The 5,104-nt window shown below is 35.0% G+C and overlaps 1 non-coding gene across 1 annotated transcript; it reads left to right on the forward strand.

Annotated features, from left to right (window-relative positions):
- The first annotated feature begins 494 nt into the window (after positions 1–494).
- LOC141603753 (small nucleolar RNA R71) lies at positions 495–601 on the forward strand. Its single transcript, XR_012525609.1, has one exon. It is a non-coding gene; the product is annotated as a small nucleolar RNA R71 (small nucleolar RNA).
- The last annotated feature ends 4,503 nt before the right edge of the window (positions 602–5,104 follow it).

Here is a 5,104-nt window from a genome sequence, read left to right on the forward strand (position 1 = left end):
TGTTGAATGAGAGCCTAGGTGGACGGTTGGAGAAGTTGTTAAATACTTGAAAAGCATTCACCTCTTGCACATTGTTCTCATCAAAATTGTTATAATGGTTATTTGCACATACTTCATGAGTGTTCCTTATCCCTTCACATGACTCACAAGTTGATCTTTGCATTACTTCCTCCATGGATGGTGCCTGAGATGTGGTAGCTTGGCTTACTTGGTTCACTTGCTTCTTATTACTAAACTCATCAAACTTCTTGTTGAGCAAATCAAGCTTAGCATTAATCTCCACATTAGCTAAAAATTCGGAAGGGTGCTTACTTCTCCTCAAGATATTCCCTCTTGTGTCATAGTTTGCCTCGGAGTCTGCCATTTTCTTGATTAGAGTCGTGCCCTCTTCATCACTCAAATGATCGAATCCCCCTCCCGTGGAGGCATTCACCATTTCTTTTGTTCTTGGCAATAGAGTTTGAAAAAATGTTTGAGTGATATAACAAACCGGTATTCTTTGGTGAGGATAACTAGCAATCAAGTCTTGGTACCTATCCTATGCTTCTCCCAAGGACTCTCCATCCTCATGTTGGAATGTATGTATCTCGTTTCGGAGCATGGCGGTCTTCGATGACGGGTAATACTTGGCTAGGAACGCCTTGGCTAAGGCATCCCATGTAGTGAATGTGTTCGGAGGGTGCACATTTAACCAACGATCCGCCTTGTTCGTTAGAGAAAATGGGAATAGCATCAATCTTAAAGTTTCTTCTGACACTTCATTCTTTTTCATCTTGGCCACCTTGTTCTTGAACATCATTGGGTGGGCATGAGCATCTTCATCAATATGCCCACCGAAACAATCCTTTTCGATCAAGCCCACTTGGGCGGGATGCATCTCGAAATTGTTTGGAGCCAAGGTGCCGAAATTAATTGGATTACAAGCATCATTATAGTTAGGGCTATTGTGATCACGTAAAGCCATTTGGGGTGGTGGATTTGGTATATGAGGGGGTGTTTGGGTTAGAGTATTTGGGAATTGGAAATTGTGGAAATGATTTTCTAGTAGAGGTTGGATGGTTGAATTTGTTTGGTTTATGGTTGCTTGAGAAGAGGTTCTAACCCTTGCAATGGTCCTATTCCTTAAGGCTCTAAAAAGCCTTTCGGGATCGGAGTCAAAGAGCAAAGCTTGGTGGTTCCTCCTAGACATGCAACTTGGCAAACCGTAAGACTCCTAGTGCTTTTTACACATTAGGGTAAGGCAAAAATCACACACACTTTACAAAAAAAAAAAAAAAAAAAAAAAAAAAAAAACAAGTAACTACTCAAACAAGCAAACAACAAGTAAAGACTAGAGCTAGAATCATTAACTAACGAAGCATAACCTAACGCCATCACCGACAACGGCGCCATTTTGATAGTCGGTTTTGTCATCATTTCCGAATCAAAAGTAATTTATAAAAACCAATTAAAAAGTAGTATTTAATCGGGATCGAACACAAAGATGGCAGGGGTTTCTACTTAATTCGTTCGAGTCTCAATTTAGTCTAACAAAGAAAGGGGTTGATTAATTTTTAACTAATATGTAAACTAGATATGAAAATAAGCTAAGAGATAGAGTAATTGGTCAAATATGGGAACAGCTAGAGCCTTTGGGTTCACTTAGGTGAAAGAGCATGAAATGAGGTTAAAACGAGATATGGGTAATAACAATGGTCGAGGGTTTATGCCTAATTTCTAGGTCTCCTCAAGTTCATCAACAAATCTTCATTTGGTCAAGATAAACTTGTCACAACATAACACATCGACTTTCAAATAGCCTAAGCACCAAGATAGATCATCCAATAGCAAAGGGCACTAAGAATAGCCAAACATGTGAGGAAAAGGTTCAAACTTTCATTCAAACATTCCTACAAATACTTCATGTGAAAGAAAGTGAAGACCAACAAACTACCCAAATCTATATGTTATCAACCCAAATTCACACCCATTTACTAACCAAGATCCTCCTAAGCTCTAGATAAGACTACTCACACATGTTCATGGGTGAGCAATTAACAACAAATTGCAATAATACACAAGCAAATATTGTAAACATGACAAAGATTAATACTTTGAATGAATAACAAACAAGTAAGACCATAAATGTAAACTAGGGAAGTAATTGTAAATAAAAGATGAGAATTATACCAATTAAGAGGAAAGTAACAAGCTTGGATAATAATGGAAGATGAATTTCTTCTTGTCTTCCAATTACAACCCAATGAACAATTGTAAACTAACGAGAAATTAAATTGTAGAACTTGCATAAACAAGAGAAGAATTAAACTATTAATTAAAGAAAGATTAACCCTTTTATTGAATAAATATTGAGAGAGAAATATTTAAGGTTCTACAAAATGTTGAGAGGAAAACAAGTTAAGGTAAAGATATTCTAATTGGTGTGTCTAATAATAATGTGAGTGTTCTTTATATATCCTAATTTTTAATCTAATAATAATAATAATAAGAAATTGTGCTAAGTATGGGGAATTGTGCGCGGTGGCGGGTTACGGTTTCCTTCCTTTCTCTTTCTCTTCACTTGGGGAGCTGGGTTCGGATGTTTTTGCCTCGCTCAAGCGGATCCAGAAATTCTCGGTATCTCAGGATGCGGGGGCTGGGGTGGCCGCTTACATTTTTACTAGACTTAACTTTGCTATTGCTAAGGGTGTGGGGGCCCAGATTGTATCTCGGCTCCCCACCAATTTCATGTAAACTTTTATTTTTCTTTTAATGAAAGCTGCGCGCATCCTTCCATAAAAAAAAAAAATAATAATAATAATAATAATAATAATAATAATAATAATAATAATAATAAATAAAACTCTCATCCTCACTTAACAAAGGAAAAGACACGACACATTTCAACAAAACAAAAAGGGAAAGGGGGTTGTTTTTTATAAAACAAAACAAAAATCAAAAGGGCAACGAAAAGGGAAAACGACGGATGAGAAGCAGGTCTGGAGCCAGTGCACCGGCTGGGGATCTCCTGGAAACAAAAGGGTGAATTGATAGGATTGGGAGCCAGTGAGGAGGTCGGCTGCCGGTTAGCCGGCTAAGAGCATTTTTTATGTTTGTTACGAGTTGGGAGCCGGGTAGGCGGCAGCCAGTGAGGCGGCTGGGGATACATGCGTTTTATTTTTTATGTTTGATGTCACTACGCTATCAGAGGCAATTATGTATATCACTTACTAGTTTAGACCCGTGCAAAATTGGACGGGCATATATAAATAATATATAAAATTAAGTTTTAAAATTTTATACTTACGATATTGTATAGTTGGATGTATAATATCTTATATAAATCAAGTTAATAACATCGTAATATAGACAAATAAAGAAAAACAATTATTACTGCTATAGCATCAAATGCTTAAAGTTAATCATTCTCTCCAATCATTATAAATGGATATATTCAAGTGATCTTGTCATTCTTAATATTTGTTGTGTTTTAATTAGTATAAATCATTTTGAGGATCATAGTGAGTACATCTTTCTGACCCGACGCGAAAACTCGATCCGCTCAACCCCTTTTTTCTAGGGTCAAGATCGACCCGAAAAATCTCGACACACTAACCTATTCGACCCGAAATGACACGTTAATCGAGAATTTTATTAAAATATTATTATTTATATATTATATTTGAAATAATAATTAAAAAATAATTAGTTTTTGTACTATGAATTACAAACATAGCTAAAAAACTAATATTATATAATTTTTGTAACTTTTAATAATAAAATAGTTATTAAAACAACTTAATTTCTATTATTATGTTAATATAATTAATATATCAATTTAATATGATTAAAACATTAATATTAAATATGTTTAAATTTTTTTAAAAATATTTTTTAAAATACTTTTTCAATTATAAAAATGGTAGAAAAAAGGCGTTGGAACCTATTTTTTGACCCGTATTGTGGCCCTAATCCGACCGTAACCCGTAAGATCCGACCCGTATGTCTTACTCGTATCCTGACCCGATCTGTTAACATGTCTAATAATGAGTCATTTGGTTAGTTGACGAATGGGATTTTGTAAAGTAGTATTACGTCTAGGGCGAGTGTTTAAGCGGAAAAAACAAAACATTTATGGTTTGTGTTTTATTTAAACTTTGACCATAAGTATGTAGAAAAATATATGAAATACCATTAGAACCAAAATATTTATACTTGTCATCCAAAGCTCTTTCAAAGTATACGGAGTATAAATTTTGAAATTTTCACCAAATATGATTAGCATACATATAAAAAAAGTATAGTCAAAATACGATTTGAAAACGACGTAAACTCAAATAGAAGAAAGCTTACTATTTACTTCTTTAATTCCGTATATATAAACTGTAGACACATGGTAAATCAGTAAATCTGATTCATTAAGCAATAAATTATATCAACTATGATGAACCATGTGAAAAAAAAAATGCCGCAAACAAAAGACGATTTCCAGATTGATTAGGATTAATTGGCAGCATTAATAAATTAGTGCATAATATCGAGTGGGCCATGTGATTAGTGGTAGGCTCTGTAATGAGACTTGCGTGTAATATGGGGTGGAGGCTTAGGCGGGAAAGAAAATGTAATTGGTTTTTGTTTTATTATATTATATAGATACTTGCTTTATACGAACAAATTGAGGCCCAAGAATTTGGTGGCCAAGTTCGCGCGCGCAGCCCGCACATGGCCTTAACCGCCACTGCACCCAACACATTATTATTCTCATTTCAGGATTGAACTAAAACATGTATGGGGTTCTAACTCCATACCTCCTTGGAGTTAGAATCCATTCCATTCCATGCCTAATGTTTAAACCAAATGACCCCTTAATTTGTACCAAATTAATTGCCTAATCCCTAAATTTAGTTAGAGACTGTTTGACAATAAGAATTTAATTTGAAATACCTCATTTTCAATTTAGAAAAGTGAAATAAATATTTGGAAATGAGGAGGTTAGAGAGTGGATTTCGCGCGCGCACACACACACACAAAAAAAAAAGGATTTCAAATGGGTTTATTTTGGGAGCCCATAATGCTACGAAGAGGATGAATGTGCCACGAAATATGTGAGTTAATATTTTAACCA

This window comes from Silene latifolia, chromosome 9 (genome assembly GCF_048544455.1).
Source record: "Silene latifolia isolate original U9 population chromosome 9, ASM4854445v1, whole genome shotgun sequence".
Taxonomy (NCBI): Eukaryota; Viridiplantae; Streptophyta; class Magnoliopsida; order Caryophyllales; family Caryophyllaceae; genus Silene; species Silene latifolia.